General features: G+C 59.9%; 1 long non-coding RNA gene across 1 annotated transcript; it reads right to left on the reverse strand.

Moving 5' to 3' along the window:
- On the reverse strand, positions 1–1,322 carry LOC139829620 (uncharacterized). Its single transcript, XR_011742191.1, has 2 exons — positions 401–1,322; positions 1–147 (listed from the first exon to the last, which is right to left on the reverse strand). It is a non-coding gene; the product is annotated as an uncharacterized lncRNA (long non-coding RNA).
- Positions 1,323–23,205: the final 21,883 nt, after the last annotated feature.

The following is a 23,205-nucleotide window of genomic DNA, read 5'->3' on the forward strand; positions in this document are numbered from 1 at the left end:
TTCTTTTGGATGCTGGTTTTGCCATAAAACGAAGCAAGGTCAAGGGACATGCACGGGAGATCCAGTTTTTAGGAATAAAATGGCAAGATGGCCGTCGTCAGATCCCAATGGAGGTGATCAACAAAACTACAGCAATGTCTCCACCTACTAATAAAAAGGAGACACAGACTTTCTTGGGCATTGTAGGTTTTTGGAGAATGCACATTCCTGACTACAGCCACATTGTGAGCCCTCTCTATCGAGTGACTCGTAAAAAGAACCAATTTGAGTGGGGCCCTGAACGCCAAGCCTTTGAACAAATGAAGCGTGAGATAACTCATGCGGTGGCCCTTGGACCAGTCCGAACTGGACTAGGTGTTAAAAATGTGCTCTACACCGCAGCCGGAGATAATGGACTTACCTGGAGCCTCTGGCAGAAAGCACCAGGAGAAACCCGAGGTCGAACCTTAGGTTTTTGGAGTCGAGGATACAAAGGATATGAGGCCAACTGTACTGCAACTGAAAAGGAGATACTGGCAGCATATGAAGGAGTTGGAGCTGCTTCAGAAGTGATGGGCACTGAAGCACAGCTCCTCCTGCACCTCGACTGCCGGTGCTGAGCTGGGTGTTCAAAGGGACGGTTCCCTCTCCACATCATGGCACCGAAGTTACATGGAGTAAATGGATTGCACTGATCACGCAATGAGCTCGGATTGGAAGTCCCAACCGTCCAGGGATCTTAGAAGTGATTACAGACTGGCCAGAAAGCAAAGACTTTGGGATGTCTGCAGATGAGGAGGAAGTAAAACGTGCTGAAGAAGCACCACCATATAATCCGCTTTCAGAGACTGATAAGCAGTGTGCACTGTTCACAGGTGGATCCTGTCGTCTGTAGGAAAACATCGAAGGTGAAAGCTGCTGTGTGGAGTCCCACACGACAAGTTACAGAAGCCACTGAAGGACAAGGTGAATCCAGTCAGTTTGCAGCAGTGAAAGCCATCCAGCTGGCTTTGGACATTGCCGAACGAGAGAAGTGGCCAATGCTTTGTCTCTATACTGACTCATGGATGGGAGCAAATGCCTTGTGGGGGTGGCTACGGCAATGGAAGAAAAGCAACTGGCAGCGCAGAGGTGAAACCATTGGGAACCACGCTGTGGGAAGACATTGCTGCTCGGCTGGAGAGCCTGCCTGGGGAAGTTGGTCATGTAGATGCTCATGTGCCTAAAAGTCGAGCCACCGAGGAACATCGAAACAACCAACAAGCAGATCAAGCTGCTAAGATTAAAGTAGCTGAGGTGGACTTGGGCTGGCAACATAAAGGTGAACTTTTCCTAGCTCGGTGGGCCCATGGTGCTTCAGGGCATCAAGGTAGAGATGCAACATATAAATGGGCTCATGATCGAGGGGTGCATTTAACTATGGACACTGTTTCACAGGTTATTCATGAATGTGAAACTTGCGCCGAAATCAAACAAGCAAAACGGTTAAAGCCTGTATGGTATGGGGGGCGATGGTTAAAGTGTAAGTATGGAGAAGCTTGGCAGATTGATTATATTACACTTCCACAAACACGTCAAGGTAAGCGTTATGTACTTACAGTGGTGGAAGCAACCACTGGATGGTTGGAAACATCTGCCGTACCTCATGCTACAGCCCGAAATACCATCTTGGGCCTTGAGAAGCAAGTCCTTTGGAGGCACGGTACGCCAGAAAGAATTGAATCAGACTATGGTACTCATTTCAAAACCAGTATTATAGACAATTGGGCCAAAGAACATGGTATTGAGTGGGTGTATCATATTCCATATCATGCACCAGCCTCTGGGAAAACTGAAAGGTGCAATGGTTTGTTAAAAACTACACTAAAGGCACTTGGTGGTGGAGCCTTTAAAAACTGGGATTCACATTTAGCAAAAGCCACTTGGTTGGTCAACACCAGGGGATCAACCAATCGAGCCGGGCCTGCCCAATCAGAAATTCTATGGACTGTGGAAGGAGATAAAGTCCCTGTAGTACACATGGAAAATATGTTAGGAAAGGCAGTCTGGGTTCCTCCTGCCTCGGGCACAGGCAAACCTATTCGTGGGATTGTTTTTGCCCAGGGACCTGGCAGCACCTGGTGGGTGATGCTTAAGGATGGAGAAGTTCGGTGTGCACCTCAAGGGGATTTGATTTTAGGTGAAAATGTGCAATGCTGAACTGTACGATGGGAATTGCCGCACTAACAATGTTTAATAAGTGTCTTTCAGATCAAGACAATGGTGATGAAACCAGCGCTGGCTTCTTCGAGTGGCGCCCGACACCTTCTTGGAAGTTGGTGTCCTTAACCCACCAACAGGGGTCATGAGATGCACTTGGACCATTTTCCCTGCCCTGGGAGACTGTGGTGACAAAATGAACTTAATGAACTTTTCAAAGGATGGTCCACTGATTAATTACTCCTGTGTATATATGTACATATGTATATATATATAGTAGTAGTGATTAATTAGATTGTATTGATAGATTGTATTGATAAGGTTTAAGTATTCAGTGAATGTCATATGATAAGGGGTGGAATGTCCTGGTTTTGTTAAAAACAAGTTTCTCTTTTAGTGAATTTGCCTGTCAGCTCAAGCCTTCATGTCAGCTGCATTTTCCTGGAGAACCAGACACATGTTTTGGTTAAACCCAGCAAGGGAATGAAAACTTATTGACAAGCACAGATGGACATCTCGCGAGAGGGGCAACGAGAAACTGGTGATCGAGAGACTGACCAACGGTGAATAACATTCCATTCACGTGAATACTTCATATAAAAGTGGGAGATCACGAGGATCTCGCCCCTTTTCCCTTTCTCCCTTTTTTCCTCATGGCCGACATCAGGAGAGGACCTTGCTGGTCGTCCCTGCGAACTGAGGCCAGTGAGAGACTGAATCCAGCTCCGGTTGGCTGCAGAGTCTGATCCAGGACTTTGGGTGCTGGCTCTGCAGTTGCTCAGACTTACAAGATGGGTTTTGTATATTTGTATTATTTTCTCTGTTCTTATCAGTAGCATCAGTAAAACATCTTGAACTTTTCCAGCTCTCTCCCCTCTGTGCTTCTTCCCCTCCCGATCGCCTGTGCTGAGTGGGAAGGGGGGAGAGGGAGGGGCAAAAGAGGGAATTGGGGGGGGGAGAGGAGGTTGACAACACATCTGCCAGGGTTTGATTGTCAGCCCGCAATCCTAACCCTCGACAGGGACAAAGGGGGTCCTGGGATGTCACAATGGGCCCTGGGGACAAAGGGCGGTCGCCAGGATATCACAATGGGCTCTGGTGACAATGGGGTCCCCAGGATGTCACAATGGGCCCTGGGGACAAGTTGGGGTCCCCTGAATTTCACAATGGGCCCTGGGGACAAAGAGGGCTCCCCAGCATATCACAATGGGCCCTGGGGACAATGGGGGGTCCTGGGACGTCACAATGGGCCCTGGGGACAAGGGGGGGTCCCCAGGATGTCACAATGGGCCCTGGGGACAAAGAGCGTCCCCAGCATGTCACAATGGGCCCTGGGGACAAAGGGGGTCCCCACGGTATCAGAATGGGCCCTGGGGACAAAGGGGGGTCCCCTGAATATCACAATGGGCCCTGGGGACAATGGGGGGTCCTGGGATGTCTCAATGAGCCCTGCGGACAAGGGTGGTACCCACGGTGTCACAATGGGCCCTGGGCACAACGGGGGGTCCCCATAGTGTCACAATGGGTCCTGGGGACAATGGGGGGTCCTGGGACGTCACAATGGGCCCTGGGGACAAGGGGGGGTCCCCAGGATGTCACAATGGGCCCTGGGGAAAAAGAGGGGTCCCCTGAATGTCACAATGGGCCCTGGGGACAAGGGGGTGCAGTGGATGTCACAATGGGCCCTGGGGACAATGGGGGGTCCTGGGATGTCACAATGGGCCCTGGGGACAATGGGAGTCCCCAGGGTGTCACAATGGGCCTTGGGAACAAGGGGGTCCCCCAGATATCACAATGGGCCCTGGGGACAATGTAAGGTCCTGGGCTGTCACAATGGACCCTGAGGACAAGGGGGGTCCCCAGGATGTCACAATGAAGTCTTGGGACAAAGGGGGTCCCCAGAATGTCACAATGGGCCCTGGGGACAAAGCGGGGGTCCTGGAATCTCACAATGGGCCCCAGTGACAAAGGAGGTCCCTATGGTGCCACAATGGGCCCTGGGGACAAAGGGGGTCCCCTGGATGTCACAATGGGCTCTGGGGACAAGGAGGGTCCCCAGGATGTCACAATGGGCCCTGGGGACAAAGGGGGTCCCCACGGTATCAGAATGGGCCCTGGGGACAAGGGGGGTCCCCTGAATGTCACAATGGGCCCTGGGGACAATGGGGGGTCCTGGGATGTCACAATGAGCCCTGCAGACAAGGGTGGTACCCACAGTGTCACAATGGGCCCTGGGCACAAGGGGGGGTCCCCATAGTGTCACAATGGACCCTGGGGACAAGGGGGTGCCGAGGATGTCACAATGGGCCCTGGGGACAATGGGGGGTCCTGGGACCGCACAATGGGCCCTGAGGACAATGGTGGGTCCCCTGAATGTCAAAATGGGCCCTGGGGACAAAGGGGGGTCCGCAGGATGTCACAATGGGCACTGGGGACAAAGGGGGGGTCCCCAGGATGTCACAATGGGCCCTGGGGACAATGTGGGGTCCTGGGATTTCACAATGGGCCCCAGTGACAAAGGGGGTCCCCTGAATGTCACAATGGGTCCTGGGGACAATGGGGGGTCCTGGGACGTCACAATGGGCCCTGGGGACAAGGGGTGGTCCCCAGGATGTAACAATGGCCCCTGGGGACAAAGAGGGGTCCCCTGAATGTCACAATGGGCCCTGGGGACAGGGGGGTGCAGTGGATGTCACAATAGGCCCTGGGGACAATGGGGGGCATCCAGGATGTCAGAATGAGTCATGAGGACAAGGGGGGGTCCCCATGGTGTCACAATGGGTCCCCAGTGACAAGGAGGGGTCCCCATGGTGTCACAATAGGCCCTGGGGACAAAGTGGGGTCCAAGAATGTCACAATGGGCCCTGGGGACAAAAGGGGTTGCCATAGTGCCACAATGGGCCCTGGGGTCAAAGGGGGTCCCCATGGTGCTACAATGGGCCCTGGGGACAAAGGGGGGTCCTGGGATGTCACAATGAGCCCTGGGGACAAGGGGGGGTCCCCAGGATGTCACAATGGGCCCTGGGGACAAAGAGGGGTCCCCATGGTGCCACAACGGGCCATGGGAGGAAGGGGATGGCCAGGATGTCACAATGGGTCCTGGGGAAAATGGGGGGTGCCCAGGATGTCACAATGGACCCTGAGGACAAGCGGGGGTCTCCATGGTGTCACAATGGGCCCCAGTGACAAAGGGGGTCCCCTGAATGTCACAATAGGTCCTGGGGACAATAGGGGGTCCTGGGACGTCACAATGGGCCCTGGGGACAAGGAGGGATCCCCAGGATGTCACAATGGGCCCTGGGGACAATGGGGGGTCCTGGGACGTCACAATGGGCCCTGGGGACAAGGGGGGGTCCCCAGGATGTCACAATGGGCCCTGGGGACAAGGGCGTGCCGAGGATGTCACAATGGGCCCTGGGGACAATGGGGGGTCCTGGGATGTCACAATGGGCCCTGGGGACAAGGTGGGGTCCCCAGGATGTCACAATGGGCCTTGGGAACAAGGGGGTCCCCCAGATATCACAATGGGCCCTGGGGACAATGTAAGGTCCTGGGCTGTCACAATGGACCCTGAGGACAAGGGGGGACCCCAGGATGTCACAATGAAGTCTTGGGACAAAGGGGGTCCCCAGGATGTCACAATGGGCCCTGGGGACAAAGGGGGTCCCCACGGTGTCAGAATGGGCCCTGGGGACAAGGGGGGGTCCCCATAGTGTCACAATGGACCCTGGGGACAAGGGGGTGCCGAGGATGTCACAATGGGCCCTGGGGACAATGGGGGGTCCTGGGACCTCACAATGGGCCCTGAGGACAATGGTGGGTCCCCTGAATGTCACAATGGGCCCTGGGGACAAAGGGGGGTCCGCAGGATGTCACAATGGGCACTGGGGATAAAGGGGGGGTCCCCATGGTGTCACAATGCGCCCAAGTGACAATGGGGGTCCCCACGGTGCCACGATGGGTCCTGGGGACAAGGGCGTCCCCCAGATGTCACAATGGGCCCTGGGGACAAGGGGGGTCCCTAGGATGTCACAATGAAGTCTTGGGACAAAGGGGGTCCCCAGGATGTCACAATGGGGCCTGGGGACCAGGGGGGGTCCCAAGGATGTCACAATGGGCCCCAGTGACAAAGGGGGTCCCTATGATGCCACAATGGGCCCTGGGGACAAAGGGGGTCCCCTGGATGTCACAATGGGCTCTGGGGACAAGGAGGGTCCCCAGGATGTCACAATGGGCCCTGGGGACAAAGGGGGTCCCCACGGTATCAGAATGGGCCCTGGGGACAAAGGGGGGTCCCCTGAATGTCACAATGGGCCCTGGGGACAATGGGGGGTCCTGGGATGTCACAATGAGCCCTGCAGACAAGGGTGGTACCCACGGTGTCACAATGGGCCCTGGGCACAAGGGGGGGTCCCCATAGTGTCACAATGGGTCCTGGGGACAAGTGGGGTCCCCAGGATGTCACAATGGGCCCTGGGGACAATGTGGGGTCCCCTGAATGTCACAATGGGCCCTGGGGACAACGGGGTGCCGAGGATGTCACAATGGGCCCTGGGGACAATGGGGGGCCCTGGGACCTCACAATGGGCCCTGAGGACAAGGGTGGGTCCCCTGAATGTCAAAATGGGCCCTGGGGACAAAGGGGGGTCCGCAGGATGTCACAATGGGCACTGGGGACAAAGGGGGTGTCCCCAGGATGTCACAATGGGCCCTGCGGACAATGGGGGGTCCTGGGACGTCACAATGGGCCCTGGGGACAAGGAGGGATGCCCAGGATGTCACAATGGGCCCTGGGGACAATGGCGGGTCCTGGGACGTCACAATGGGCCCTGGGGACAAGGGGGGGTCCCCAGGACGTCACAATGGGCCCTGGGGACAAAGAGGGGTCCCCTGAATGTCACAATGGGCCCTGGGCACAAGGGGGTGCCGAGGATGTCACAATGGGCCCTGGGGACAATGGGGGGTCCTGGGATGTCACAATGGGCCCTGAGGACAATGGTGGGTCCCCTGAATGTCACAATGGGCCCTGGGGACAAAGGGGGTCCGCAGGATGTCACAATGGGCACTGGGGACAAAGGGGGGCGTCCCCATGGTGTCACAATGGGCCCAAGTGACAAGGAGGGTCCCCACGGTGCCACGATGGGTCCTGGGGACAAGGGCGTCCCCCAGATGTCACAATGGGCCCTGGGGACAATGGGGTTGCCCAGGATGTCACAATGGGCCCTGGGGACAATGGGAGTCCCCAAGGTGTCAGAACGAGCCCTGGGGACAAAGTGGAATCCTGGAATGTCACAATGGCCCCCAGTGACAAAGGGGTTCCCCATGGTGCCACAATGGGCCCTGGGGACAAAAGGGGTCCCCAGGATTTCACAATAGCACTGGGGACAAAGGGGGGTCCTGGGATGTCACAATGGGCTCCAGTGACAAAGAGGGTCCTCATGGTGCCACAATGGGCCCTGGGGACAAAGGGGGTCCCCTGGATGTCACAATGGGCCCTGGGGACAAGGAGGGTCCCCAGCATGTCACAATGGGCCCTGGGGACAAAGGGGGGTCCTGGGACGTCACAATGGGCCCTGGGGACAAGGGGGTGCAGAGGATGTCACAATGGGCCCTGGGGACAATGTCGGGTCCTGGGACGTCACAATGGGCCCTGGGGACAAGGGGGGGTCCCCAGGATGTCACAATGGGCCCTGGGGACAAAGAAGGGTCCCCTGAATGTCAGAATGGGCCCTGGGGACAAGGGGGTGCAGTGGATGTCACAATGGGCCCTGGGGACAATGGGGGGTGTCCAGGATGTGAGAATGAGTCATGAGGACAAGGGGGGGTCCCCATGGTGTCACAATGGGTCCCCAGTGACAAGGAGGGGTCCCCATGGTGTCACAATAGGCCCTGGGGACAAAGTGGGGTCCAAGAATGTCACAATGGGCCCTGGGGACAAAAGGGGTTGCCATGGTGCCACAATGGGCCCTGGGGTCAAAGGGGGTCCCCATGGTGCTACAATGGGCCCTGGGGACAAAGGGGGGTCCTGGGATGTCACAATGGGCCCTGGGGACAAAGGGGGTGTCCCCATGGTGCCACAACGGGCCCTGGGAGCAAGGGGGTGGCCAGGATGTCACAATGGGTCCTGGGGAAAATGGGGGGTGCCCAGGATGTCACAATGGACCCTGAGGACAAGCGGGGGTCTCCATGGTGTCACAATGGGCCCCACTGACAAAGGGGGTCCCCTGAATGTCACAATAGGTCCTGGGGACAATGGGGGGTCCTGGGACGTCACAATGGGCCCTGGGGACAAGGAGGGATCCCCAGGATGTCAGAATGGGCCCTGGGGACAAAGAGGGGTCCCCTGAATGTCACAATGGGCCCTGGGGACAACGGGGTGCAGAGGATGTCACAATGGGCTCTGGGGACAATGGGGGGTCCTGGGACATCACAATGGGCCCTGGGGACAAGGAGGGATCCCCAGGATGTCACAATGGGCCCTGGGGACAATGGGGGGTCCTGGGACGTCACAATGGGCCCTGGGAAGAAGGGGGGGTCCCCAGGATGTCACAATGGGCCCTGGGGACAAGGGGGTGCCGAGGATGTCACAATGGGCTCTGGGGACAATGGGGGGTCCTGGGATGTCACAATGGGCCCTGGGGACAAGGGTGGGTCCCCAGGATGTCACAATGGGCCCTGGGGACAATGGGGGGTCCTGGGACGTCACAATGGGCCCTGGGAAGAAGGGGGGGTCCCCAGGATGTCACAATGGGCCCTGGGGACAAGGGGGTGCCGAGGATGTCACAATGGGCCCTGGGGACAAAGGGGGGTCCCCTGAATGTCACAATGGGCCCTGGGGACAATGGGGGGTCCTGGGATGTCACAATGGACCCTGGGGACAAGGGGGTGCCGAGGATGTCACAATGGGCCCTGGGGACAATGTCGGGTCCTGGGACGTCACAATGGGCCCTGAGGACAAGGAGGGATCCCCAGGATGTCACAATGGGCCCTGGGGACAAGGGGGGGTCCCCAGGATGTCACAATGGGCCCTGGGGACAAAGAGGGGTCCCCTGAATGTCACAATGGGCCCTGGGGACAAAGGGGGTGTCCCCATGGTGCCACAACGGGCCCTGGGAGCAAGGGGATGGCCAGGATGTCACAATGGGTCCTGGGGAAAATCGGGGGTGCCCAGGATGTCACAATGGACCCTGAGGACAAGCGGGGGTCTCCATGGTGTCACAATGGGCCCCAGTGACAAAGGGGCTCCTCTGAATGTCACAATAGGTCCTGGGGACAATGGGGGGTCCTGGGACGTCACAATGGGCCCTGGGGACAAGGAGGGATCCCCAGGATGTCACAATGGGCCCTGGGGACAAAGAGGGGTCCCCTGAATGTCACAATGGGCCCTGGGGACAAGGGGGTGCAGAGCATGTCACAATGGGCCCTGGGGACAATGGGGGGTCCTGGGACATCACAATGGGCCCTGGGGACAAGGGTGGGTCCCCAGGATGTCACAATGGGCTCTGAGGACAAGGGGGATCCCCAGGATGTCACAATGAAGTCTTGGGACAAAGGGGGTCCCCAGGATGTCACAATGGGGCCTGGGGACCAGGGGGGGTCCTGGGATGTCACAATGGGCCCTGGGGACAAGGGGGGGTCCCTATGGTGCCACAATGGGCCCTGGGGACAAAGTGGGGTCCAAGAATGTCACAATGGGCCCTGGGGACAATGGGGGGTCCTGGGACGTCACAATGGGCCCTGGGGACAAGGGGGGGTCCCCAGGATGTCACAATGGGCCCTGGGGACAATGGGGGGTCCTGGGATGTCACAATGGGGCCTGGGGACAAGGGGGGGTCCCCAGGATGTCACAATGGGCCTTGGGAACAAGGGGGTCCCCCAGATATCACAATGGGCCCTGGGGACAATGGGGGGTCCTGGGATGTCACAATGGGCCCCGGTGACAAAGGGGGTCCCTATGGTGCCACAATGGCCCTGGGGACAAAGGGGGTCCCCTGGATGTCACAATGTGCTCTGGGGACAAGGAGGGTCCCCAGGATGTCACAATGGGCCCTGGGGACAAAGGGGGTCCCCTAGATGTCACAATGGGCTCTGGGGACAAGGAGGGTCCCCAGGATGTCACAATGGGCCCTGGGGACAAAGAGCGTCCCCAGCATGTCACAATGGGCCCTGGGGACAAAGGGGGTCTCCACGGTATCAGAATGGGCCCTGGGGACAAAGGGGGGTCCCCTGAATGTCACAATGGGCCCTGGGGACAATGGGGGGTCCTGGGATGTCACAATGAGCCCTGCAGACAAGGGTGGTACCCACGGTTTCACAATGGGCCCTGGGCACAAGGGGGGGTCCCCATAGTGTCACAATGGGTCCTGGGGACAAGTGGGGTCCCCAGGATGTTCACAATAAGTCCTGAGGACAAGGGGTGGTCCCCATGCTGTCACAATGGGTCTCCAGTGACAAGGGGGTCCCCAAGGTGTCACAATGGGCCCTGGGGACAAAGGGGGTCCGCACGGTGTTACAATGGTCCCGGGGGACAGGGGGGATGCCCAGGATGTCACAATGGGCCCTGAGGACAAGGGGGGGTCCCCATGGTGTCACAATGGGTCCCCAGTGACAAGGAGGGTCCCCATGGTGTCATGATGGGTCCCAGTGACAAGGGGGTCCCCAGGATGTAACAATGGACCCTGGGGACAATGGGGGGTCCTGGGACGTCACAATGGGCCCTGGAGACAAAGGGGGTCTCCAGGATGTCACAATGGGCTCTGGGGACAACGCGGGGTCCTGGGACGTCACAATGGGCCCTGGGGACATGGGGATCCCCAGGATGTCACAATGGGCCCTGGGGACAAAGGGGGGTCCTGGGACGTCACAATGGGCCCTGGGGACAAGGAGGGATCCCCAGGATATCACAATGGGCCCCGGGGACAAAGGGGGTCCCCTGGATGTCACAATGGCCTCTGGGGACAAGGAGGGTCCCCAGGATGTCACAATGGGCCCTGGGGACAAAGGGCGTCCCCAGGATGTCACAATGGGCCCTGGGGACAATGGGGGGTCCTGGGACGTCACAATGGGTCCTGGGGACAAGAGGGGATCCCTAGGATGTCACAATGGGCCCTGGGGACTAATGTGGTCCCCACGGTGTCACAATATGTCCTGGAGACAAAGGGGGGTCCCCAGGATGTCACAATGGGCCCTTGGGACAATGGGGTTCCTGGGATGTCACAATGAGTCTCCAGTGACAAAGGGGGTCCCCAGGATGTCTCAATGGGCCCTGAGGACAATGGAGGGTCCCCATGGTGTCACAATGGGTCCCCAGTGACAAGGGAGGTCTCCACGGTGCCAGGATGGGTCCTGGGGACAAGGAGGTCCCCAGGATGTCACAATGGGCCCTGGGGACAAAGAGACTCCCCAGGATGTCACAACGGGACCTGGGGACAAGGGGGTCTCCAGGAACTCACAATGGGCTCTGGGGACAATGGAGGTTCCCCAGGATGTTCACAATAGGCCCTGAGGACAAGGGGTGCTCCCCATGCTGTCACAATGGGTCTCCAGTGACAAGGGGGTCCCCAAGGTGTCACAATGGGTCCTGGGGACAATGGGGGTTCCTGGGACGTAACAATAGGACCTGGGGACAAGGGGGTTCCCCACAGTGTCACAATGGGCCCTGGGGACAAAGGGGGTCTGCACGGTGTTACAATGGTCCCGGGGGACAGGGGGGATGCCCAGGATGTCACAATGGGCCCTGAGGACAAGGGGGGGTCCCCATGGTGTCACAATGGGTCCCCAGTGACAAGGAGGGTCCCCATGGTGTCATGATAGGTCCCAGTGACAAGGGGGTCCCCAGGATGTAACAATGGACCCTGGGGACAATGGGGGGTCCTGGGACGTCACAATGGGCCCTGGAGACAAAGGGGGTCTCCAGGATGTCACAATGGGCTCTGGGGACAATACGGGGTCCTGGGACGTCACAATGGGCCCCAGTGACAAAGGGGGTCCCCTGAATGTCACAATGGGCCCTGGGGACAATGGGGGGTCCTGGGACGTCACAATGGGCCCTGGGGACAAGGAGGGATCCCCAGGATGTCACAATGGGCCCTGGGGACAATGGGGGGTCCTGGGACGTCACAATGGACCCTGGGGACAAAGAGGGGTCCCCTGAATGTCACAATGGGCCCTGGGGACAAGGGGGTGCCGAGGATGTCACAATGGGCCCTGGGGACAATGGAGGTCCTGGGACGTCACAATGGGCCCTGGGGACACAGAGGGGCCCTAGGACGTCACAATCAGTCCTGGGGACAAGGTGGGGTCCCCTGAGAGTCACAATGAGCCCTGGGAAGAGAGGGGGCTCCCAAGGACATCACAATGGGCCCTGGGAACAATGGGGGGTCCTGGGACGTCACAATTGGCCCTGGGGACAAGGGGGGGTACCCATAGTGTCACAATGGGTCCTGGGGAAAATGGGGTCCCCAGGATGTCACAATGGGCCCCGTTGACAAGGGGGCATCCCCAGGATGTCAAAATGCGCCCTGGGGCCCAGGGGGGTCCTGCGATGTCACAATGGGCCCTGGGGACAAAGGGAGTCCCCTGGATGTCACAATGGACTCTGGGGACAAAGGGGATCCCCACGGTATCAGAATGGGCCCTGGGAACAAAGGGGGGTCCTGGGATGTCACAATGAGCCCTGCGGACAAGGGTGGTACCCACGGTGTCACAATGGGCCCTGGGAACAAGGGGGGGTCCCCATAGTGTCACAATGGGTCCTGGGGACAAGTGGGGTCCCCAGGATGTGACAATGTGTCCTGGGGACAATGTGGGGTCCTGGGATGTCACAATGGGCCCCAGTGACAAAGGGGCCCCCTGAATGTCACAATGGGTCCTAGGGACAATGGGGGGTCCTGGGACGTCACAACGGGCCCTGGGGACAAGGAGGGATCCCCAGGATGTCACAATGGGCCCTGGGGACAATGGGGGGTCCTGGGACGTCACAATGGGCCCCAGTGACAAGGGGGCGTCCCCAGGATGTCACAATGGGCCCTGGGGACAAAGAGGGGTCCCCTGAATGTCACAATGGGCCCTGGGGACAAGGGGGTGCAGTGGATGTCACAATGGGCCCTGGGGACAATGGGGGGTCCTGGAATGTCACAATGGGCCCTGGGGACAATGGGGTTGCCCAGGATGTCACAATGGGCCCTGGGGACAATGGGGTTGCCCAGGATGTCACAATGGGCCCTGGGGACAATGGGAGTCCCCAAGGTGTCAGAACGAGCCCTGGGGACAAAGTGGAATCCTGGAATGTCACAATGGCCCCCAGTGACAAAGGGGTTCCCCATGGTGTCACAATGGGCCCTGTGGACAAAAGGGGTCCCCAGGATTTCACAATAGCACTGGGGACAAAGGGGGGTCATGGGATGTCACAATGGGCCCTGGGGACAAGGGAGATCCCCATGGTGTCACAATAAGCCCCGGGGACAAAGTGTGTTCCTGGGATGTCACAATGGGCTCTGGGGACAAGGAGGATCCCCAGGATGTCACAATGGCCCCCAGTGACAAAGGGGTTCCCCATGGTGTCACAATGGGCCCTGGGGACAAAAGGGGTCCCCAGGATTTCACAATAGCACTGGGGACAAAGGGGGGTCATGGGATGTCACAATGGGCCCCAGTGACAAAGAGGGTCCTCATGGTGCCACAATGGGCCCTGGGGACAAAGGGGGTCCCCAGCATGTCACAATGGGCCCTGGGGACAAAGGGGGTCCCCACGGTATCAGAATGGGCCCTGGGGACAAAGGGGGGTCCCCTGAATGTCACAATGGGCCCTGGGGACAGTGGGGGGTCCTGGGACGTCACAATGGGCCCTGAGGACAAGAGGGGGTCCCCATGGTGTCACAATGGGCCCTGGGGACAAAGGGGGGTCCCCTGAATGTCACAATGGGCCCTGGGGACAGTGGGGGGTCCTGGGACGTCACAATGGGCCCTGGGGACAAGGGGGGGTCCCCAGGATGTCACAATGGGCCCTGGGGACAAAGAGGGGTCCCCTGAATGTCACAATGGGCCCTGGGGACAAGGGGGTGCAGTGGATGTCACAATGGGCCCTGGGGACAATGGGGGGTGTCCAGGATGTGAGAATGAGTCCTGAGGACAAGTGGGGGTCCCCATGGTGTCACAATGGGTCCCCAGTGACAAGGAGGGGTCCCCATGGTGTCACAATAGGCCCTGGGGACAAAGTGGGGTCCAAGAATGTCACAATGGGCCCTGGGGACAAAAGGGGTTGCCATGGTGCCACAATGGGCCATGGGGTCAAAGGGGACCCCATGGTGCTACAATGGCCCTGGGTACAAAGGGGGGTCCTGGGATGTCACAATGGGCCCTGGGGACAAACGGGGTGTCCCCACGGTGCCACAACGGGCCCTGGGAGCAAGGGGGTGGCCCCAGGATGTCACAATGGGTCCTGGGGAAAATGTAAGGTCCTGGGCTGTCACAATGGACCCTGAGGACAAGGGGGGTCCCCAGGATGTCACAATGGGGCCTGGGGACCAGGGGGGGTCCTGGGATGTCACAATGGGCCCCAGTGACAAACGGGGGCCCCTGAATGTCACAATGGGCCCTGGGGACAATGGGGGTCCTGGGACGTCCCAATTGGCCCTGGGGACAAGGAGGGATCCCCAGAATGTCACAATGGGCCCTGGGGACAATGGCGGGTCCTGGGACGTCACAATGGGCCCTGGGGAAAAAGAGGGGTCCCCTGAATGTCACAATGGGCCCTGGGGACAAGGGGGTGCTGAGGATGTCACAATGGGCCCTGGGGACAATGGGGGGTCCTGGGACGTCACAATGGGCCCTGGGGACAATGGGGGGTCCTGGGATGTCACAATGGGCCCTGGGGACAAAGGGGCCCCCTGAATGTCACAATGGGTCCTGGGGACAATGGTGGGTCCTGGGACGTCACAATGGGCGCTGGGGACAAGGAGGGATCCCCAGGATGTCACAATGGGCCCTGGGGACAATGGGGGGTCCTGGGACGTCACAATGGGCCCCAGTGACAAGGGGCCCCCAGGATGTCACAGTGTGCCCTGGGTACAAAGAGGCGTCCCCGGAATGTCACAATGGGCCCTGGGGACAAGGGGGTGCCCTGAATGTCACAATGGGGCCTGGGGAAAACGGGGGGTCCTAAGACGTCACAATGGGCCCTGGGGACAATGGGAGTCCCCAAGGTGTCAGAACGAGCCCTGGGGACAAAGTGGAATCCTGGAATGTCACAATGGCCCCCAGTGACAAAGGGGTTCCCCATGGTCTCACAATGGGCCCTGGGGACAAAAGGGGTCCCCAGGATTTCTCAATAGCACTGGGGACAATGGGGGTCCTGGGACGTCACAATGGGCCTTGGGGACACAGAGGGGCCCTAGGACGTCAAAATCAGCCCTGGGGACAAGGGGGGATCCCCTGAAAGTCACAATGAGCCCTGGGAACAGAGGGGGCACCCCAGGACATCACAATGGGCCCTGGGAACAATGGGGGGTCCTGGGACGTCACAACGGGCCCTGGGGACAAGGGGGGGTCTCCAGGATGTCACAAGGGGCCCTGGGGACACAGAGGGGCCCTGGGACGTCACAATCAGCCCTGGGGACAAAGTGGGGTCCTGGGATGTCACAATGGGCCCCAGTGACAAAGGGGGTCCCCATGGTGCCACAATGGGCTGTGGGGACAAAAGGGGTGCCCAGGATGTCACAATGGGCCCTGGGGACCAGGGTGGGTCCTGCGATGTCACAATGGGCCCTGGGGACAAAGGGGGGTCCTGGGATGTCACAATGAGCCCTGCGGACAAGAGTGGTACCCACGGTGTCACAATGGGCCCTGGGAACAAGGCGGGGTCCCCAGGATATCACAATGTGCCCTGGGTACAAAGAGGCGTCCCCTGAATGTCGCAATGGGCCCTGGGGACAATGGGCGGTCCTAAGACGTCACAATGGGCTCTGGGGCCAAGCAGGGATCCCCAGGATGTCACAATGGGCCCTGGAGACAATGCGGGGTCCTGGGACGACACAATGGGTCCCGGTGACAAGGGGGCATCCCCAGGATGTCAAAATGCGCCCTGGGGCCCAGGGGGGTCCTGCGATGTCACAATGGGCCCTGGGGACAAAGGGGGTCCCCGGGATGTCACAATGGGCTCTGGGGACAAAGGGGATCCCCACGGTATCAGAATGGGCCCTGGGGACAAAGGGGGGTCCTGGGATGTCACAATGAGCCCTGCGGACAAGGGTGGTACCCACGGTGTCACAATGGGCCCTGGGGACAAGTGGGGTCCCCAGGATGTCACAATGTGTCCTGGGGACAATGTGGGGTCCTGGGATGTCACAATTGGCCCCAGTGACAAAGGGGCCCCCTGAATGTCACAATGGGTCCTGGGGAAAATGGGGGGTCCTGGGACGTCACAATGGGCCCTGGGGACAGGGAGGGATCCCCAGGATGTCACAATGGGCCCTGGGGACAGTGGGGGGTCCTGGGACGTAACAATGGGCCCCAGTGACAAGGGGGGGTCCCCAGGATGTCACAATGGGCCCTGGGGACAAAGAGGGGTCCCCTGAATGTCACAATGGGCCCTGGGGACAAGGGGGTGCAGAGGATGTCACAATGGGCCCTGGGGACAATGGGGGGTCTTGGAATGTCACAATGGGCCTTGGGGACAATGGGGGTCCCCAGGATGTCACAATGGGCCCTTGGGACAATGGGGTTGCCCAGGATGTCACAATGGGCCCTGGGGACAATGGGGTTGCCCAGGATGTCACAATGGGCCCTGGGGACAATGGGAGTCCCCAAGGTGTCAGAACGAGCCCTGGGGACAAAGTGGAATCCTGGAATGTCACAATGGCCCCCAGTGACAAAGGGGTTCCCCATGGTGTCACAATGGGCCCTGGGGACAAAAGGGGTCCCCAGGATTTCACAATAGCACTGGGGACAAAGGGGGGTCATGGGATGTCACAATGGGCCCTGGGGACAAGGGAGATCCCCATGGTGTCACAATAAGCCCTGGGGACAAAGTGGGGTCCTGGGATGTCACAATGGGCTCTGGGGACAAGGAGGGTCCCCAGGATGTCACAATGGGCCCTGGGGACAAAGGGGGGTCCTGGGATGTCACAATGGGCCCCAGTGACAAAGAGGGTCCTCATGGTGCCACAATGGGCCCTGGGGACAAAGGGGGTCCCCTGGATGTCACAATGGGCTCTGGGGACAAGGAGGGTCCCCAGGATGTCACAATGGGCCCTGGGGACAATGGGGGGTGTCCAGGATGTGAGAATGAGTCCTGAGGACAAGGGGGGGTCCCCATGGTGTCACAATGGGTCCCCAGTGACAAGGAGGGGTCCCCATGGTGTCACAATAGGCCCTGGGGACAAAGTGGGGTCCAAGAATGTCACAATGGGCCCTGGGGACAAAAGGGGTTGCCATGGTGCCACAATGGGCCCTGAGGTCAAAGGGGGTCCCCATGGTGCTACAATGGCCCTGGGGACAAAGGGGGGTCCTGGGATGTCACAATGGGTCCTGGGGACAAGTGGGGTCCCCAGGATGTGACAATGTGTCCTGGGGACAATGTGGGGTCCTGGGATGTCACAATGGGCCCCAGTGACAAAGGGGCCACCTGAATGTCACAATGGGTCCTGGGGACAATGGGGGGTCCTGGGACGTCACAATGGGCCCTGGGGACAAGAAGGGATCCCCAGGATGTCACAATGGGCCCTGGCGACAATGGGGGGTCCTGGGACGTCACAATGGGCCCCAGTGAGAAGGGGGGTCCCCAGGATGTCACAATGGGCTCTGGGGACAAAGAGGGGTCCCCTGAATGTCAAAATGGGCCCTGGGGATAATGGGGGGTCCGCAGGATGTCACAATGGGCACTGGGGACAAAGGGGAGGTCCCCATGGTGTCACAATGGGCCCAAGTGACAAGCAGGGTCCCCACGGTGCCACGATGGGTCCTGGGGACAAGGGGGTCCCCCAGATGTCACAATGGGCCCTGGGGACAATGGGGTTGCCCAGAATGTCACAATGGACCCTGGGGACAAAGGGGGATCCCCAGGATGTCACAATGGGCCCTGGGGACCAGGGGGGTCCTGCGATGTCACAATGGGCCCTGGGGAGAAAGGGGGTCCCCTGGATGTCACAATGGGCTCTGGGGACAAGGAGGGTCCCCAGGATGTCACAATGACCCCTGCGGACAAGGGGGGTGTCGATGGTTTCACAATGGGCCCTGGGAACAAGGTGGGGTCCCCATAGTGTCACAATGGGTCCTGGGGACAAGTGGGGTCCCCAGGATGTCACAATAGTCCTGGGGACAATGTGGGGTCCTGGGATGTCACAATGGGCCCCAGTGAGAAAGGGGTTCCCCATGGTGCCACAATGGTCCCTGGTGACAAAGGGGGTCCCCAGGATTTGACAATAGCACTGGGGACAAATGGGGGTCATGGGACGTCACAGTGGGCCCTGGGGACAAGGGAGGTCCCCATGGTGTCACAATAAGCCCTGGGGACAAAGTGGGGTGCCGGGATGTCACAATGGGCCCCAGTGACAAAAGGGGGTCCCCATGGTGCCACAATGGGCCGTGGGGACCAGGGCGGGTACTGCAATGTCACAATGGGCCCTAGGGAGAAAGGGGGTCCCCTGGATGTCACAATGGGCTCTGGGGACAAGGAGTGTCCCCAGGATGTCACAATGGGCCCTGGGGACAAACGGGGGTGTCGACGGTGTCAAAATGGGTCCTGGGGACAAAGGGCGTCCCCAGGATGTCACAATATGCCCTGGGGACAAAGGGGGTCCCCACGGTATCAGAATGGGCCCTGGGGACAAAGCGGGGTCCCCTGAATGTCACAATGGGCCCTGGGGACAATGGGGGTCCTGGGATGTCACAATGAGCCCTGCAGACAAGGGTGGTACCCACAGTGTCACAATGGGCCCTGGGCACAAGGGGTGGTCCCCATAGTGTCACAATGGGTCCTGGGGACAAGTGGGGTCCCCAGGATGTCACAATAGGTCCTGGGGACAATGTGGGGTCCTGGGATGTCACAATGGGCCCCAGTGACAAAGGGGGTCCCCTGAATGTCACAATGGGTCCTGGGTACAATGTGGGGTCCTGGGACGTCACAATGGGCCCTGGGGACAAGGAGGGATCCCCAGGATGTCACAATGGGCCCTGGGGACAATGGGGGGTCCTGGGACGTCACAATGGGCCCCAGTGACAAGGGGGGGTCCCCAGGATGTCACAATGGGCACTGAGGACAAAGAGGGGTCCCCTGAATGTCACAATGGGCCCTGGGGACAAGGGCGTGCCGAGGATGTCACAATGGGCCCTGGGGACAATGGGGGGTCCTGGAATGTCACAATGGGCACTGGGGACTATGGGGGTCCCCAGGATGTCACAATGGGCCTTGGGGACAATAGGAGGTTCTGGGATGTCACAATGGGCCCTGGGGACAATGGGGGGTGCCCAGGATATGAAAATGAGTCCTGAGGACATGGGGGGGTCCCCATGGTGTCACAATGGGTCCCCAGTGACAAGGAGGGGTCCCCATGGTGTCACAATAGGCCCTGGGGACAATGGGGTCCCCTGAATGTCACAATGGGCCCTGGGAAAAAAAGGGGTTGCCATGGTGCCACAAGCGGCCCTGGGGTCAAAGGCGGTCCCCATGGTGCTAAAATGGGCCCTGGGAGCAAGGGGGTGGCCAGGATGTCACAATGGACCCTGAGGACATGGGGGGGTCCCCATGGTGTCACAATGGGTCCCCAGTGACAAGGGGGGGTCCCCATGGTGCCACAATGAGCCCTGGGGACAAAGGGAGGTCCCTACAATGTCACAATGGGCCCTGGGGACTAATGAGGTCCCCGCGGTGTCACAATGCGTCCTGGAGAAAAAGGGGGGTCCCCAGGATGTTACAATCTGCTCTTGGCACAATGGGGTTCCTGGGATGTCACAACGGGTCCCCAGTGACAAAGGGGGTCCCCAGGATGTCTCAATGGGCCCTGAGGACAATGGGAGGTCCCCATGGTGTCACAAAGGGTCCCCAGTGACAAGGGAGGTCCCCACGGTGCCACGATGGGTCCTGGGGACAAGGAGGTCCCCAGGATGCCACAATGGGCCCTGGGGATAATGGGGGGTCCTGGGACGTCACAATGGGCCCTGGGGACAAAGAGGCTCCCCAGGATGTCACAATGGGACCTGGGGACAAGGGGGTCCCCAGGACTCACAGTGGGCTCTGGGGACAATGGAGGTTCCCCAGGATGTTCACAATAGGCCCTGAGGACAAGGGGTGGTCCCCATGGTGTCACAATGGGTCCCCAGTGACAAGGGGGGTCCCCAAGTGTCACAATGGGCCCTGGGGACAATGGGGGTCCCGGGACGGAATAATAGGCCCTGGGGACAAAGGGGGTGTCCACAGTGTCACAATGGGCCCTGGGGACAAAGGGGGTCCCCACGGTGTTACAATGGTCCAGGGGGAAAAAGGGGGATGCCCAGGATGTCACAATGGGCCCTGAGGACAAGGGGGGCTCCCCAGGGTGTCGGAATGGGTCCCCAGTGACAAGGAGGGTCCCCATGGTGTCACGATGGGTCCTGGGGACAAGGGGGTCCCCAGGATGTAACAATGGACCCTGGGGACAATGGGGGGTCCTGGGACGTCACAATGGGCCGTGGAGACAAAGGGGGTCCCCAGGATGTCACAATGGGCCCTGGGGACAATGTGGGGTCCTGGGACGTCACAATGGGCCCCAGTGACAAAGGGGGTCCCCAGGATGTCACAATGGGCCCTGGGGACAATCTGGGGTCCTGGGACGTCACAATGGGCCCTGGGGACAAGGAGGGATCCCCAGGATGTCACAATGGGCCCTGGGGACAATGGGGGGTCCTGGGACGTCACAATAGGCCCTGGGGACAAGGGGGTGCCGAGGATGTCACAATGGGCCCTGGGGACAAGGGGGGGTCCCCAGGATGTCACAATGGGCCCTGGGGACAAAGAGGGGTCTCTAAAGTGTCACAATGGGCCCTGGGGACACAGAGGGGCCCTAGGACGTCACAATCAGCCCTGGGGACAAGGGGGGGGGTCCCCTGAAAGTCACAATGAGCCCTGGGAACAGAGGGGGTCCCCAGGACGTCACAATGGGCCCTAGGAACAATGGGGGTCCCTTGAAGGTCACAATGGGCCCTGGGGACAATGGTGGGTGTCCTGAATGTCAAAATGGGCCCTGGGGACAAAGGGGGGGTCCGCAGGATGTCACAATGGGCACTGGGGACAAAGGGGGAGTCCCTATGGTGTCACAATGGGCCCAAGTGACAAGGAGGGCACCCACGGTGCCACGATGGGTCCTGGGGACGAGGGGGTCCCCCAGATGTCGCAATGGGCCCTGGGGACATTGGGGTTGCCCAGGATGTCACAATGGACCCTGGGGACAATGGTGGGTCCCCTGAATGTCACAATGGGCCCTGGGGACAAGGGGGTGCCGAGGATGTCACAATGGGCCCTGGGGACAAGGGTGGGTCCCCAGGATGTCACAATGAGCCCTGGGGACAAAGAGGGGTCTCTAAAGTGTCACAATGGGCCCTGGGGACACAGAGGGGCCCTAGGACGTCACAATCAGCCCTGGGGACAAGGGGGGGGTCCCCTGAAAGTCACAATGAGCCCTGGGAACAGAGGGGGTCCCCAGGACGTCACAATGGGCCCTAGAAACAATGGGGGTCCCTTGAAGGTCACAATGGGCCCTGGGGACAATGGTGGGTGTCCTGAATGTCAAAATGGGCCCTGGGGACAAAGGGGGGGTCCGCAGGATGTCACAATGGGCACTGGGGACAAAGGGGGAGTCCCTATGGTGTCACAATGGGCCCAAGTGACAAGGAGGGCACCCACGGTGCCACGATGGGTCCTGGGGACGAGGGGGTCCCCCAGATGTCGCAATGGGCCCTGGGGACATTGGGGTTGCCCAGGATGTCACAATGGACCCTGGGGACAATGGTGGGTCCCCTGAATGTCACAATGGGCCCTGGGGACAAGGGGGTGCCGAGGATGTCACAATGGGCCCTGGGGACAAGGGTGGGTCCCCAGGATGTCACAATGAGCCCTGGGGACAAAGAGGGGTCTCTAAAGTGTCACAATGGGCCCTGGGGACACAGAGGGGCCCTAGGACGTCACAATCAGCCCTGGGGACAAGGGGGGGGTCCCCTGAAAGTCACAATGAGCCCTGGGAACAGAGGGGGTCCCCAGGACGTCACAATGGGCCCTAGAAACAATGGGGGTCCCTTGAAGGTCACAATGGGCCCTGGGGACAATGGTGGGTGTCCTGAATGTCAAAATGGGCCCTGGGGACAAAGGGGGGGTCCGCAGGATGTCACAATGGGCACTGGGGACAAAGGGGGAGTCCCTATGGTGTCACAATGGGCCCAAGTGACAAGGAGGGCACCCACGGTGCCACGATGGGTCCTGGGGACGAGGGGGTCCCCCAGATGTCGCAATGGGCCCTGGGGACATTGGGGTTGCCCAGGATGTCACAATGGACCCTGGGGACAATGGTGGGTCCCCTGAATGTCACAATGGGCCCTGGGGACAAGGGGGTGCCGAGGATGTCACAATGGGCCCTGGGGACAAGGGTGGGTCCCCAGGATGTCACAATGAGCCCTGGGGACAAAGAGGGGTCTCTAAAGTGTCACAATGGGCCCTGGGGACACAGAGGGGCCCTAGGACGTCACAATCAGCCCTGGGGACAAGGGGGGGGTCCCCTGAAAGTCACAATGAGCCCTGGGAACAGAGGGGGTCCCCAGGACGTCACAATGGGCCCTAGAAACAATGGGGGTCCCTTGAAGGTCACAATGGGCCCTGGGGACAATGGTGGGTGTCCTGAATGTCAAAATGGGCCCTGGGGACAAAGGGGGGGTCCGCAGGATGTCCCAATGGGCACTGGGGACAAAGGGGGAGTCCCCATGGTGTCACAATGGGCCCAAGTGACAAGGAGGGCACCCACGGTGCCACGATGGGTCCTGGGGACAAGGGGGTCCCCCAGATGTCAC

Source organism: Patagioenas fasciata, chromosome 22 (genome assembly GCF_037038585.1).
Source record: "Patagioenas fasciata isolate bPatFas1 chromosome 22, bPatFas1.hap1, whole genome shotgun sequence".
NCBI classification, from domain to species: domain Eukaryota; kingdom Metazoa; phylum Chordata; class Aves; order Columbiformes; family Columbidae; genus Patagioenas; species Patagioenas fasciata.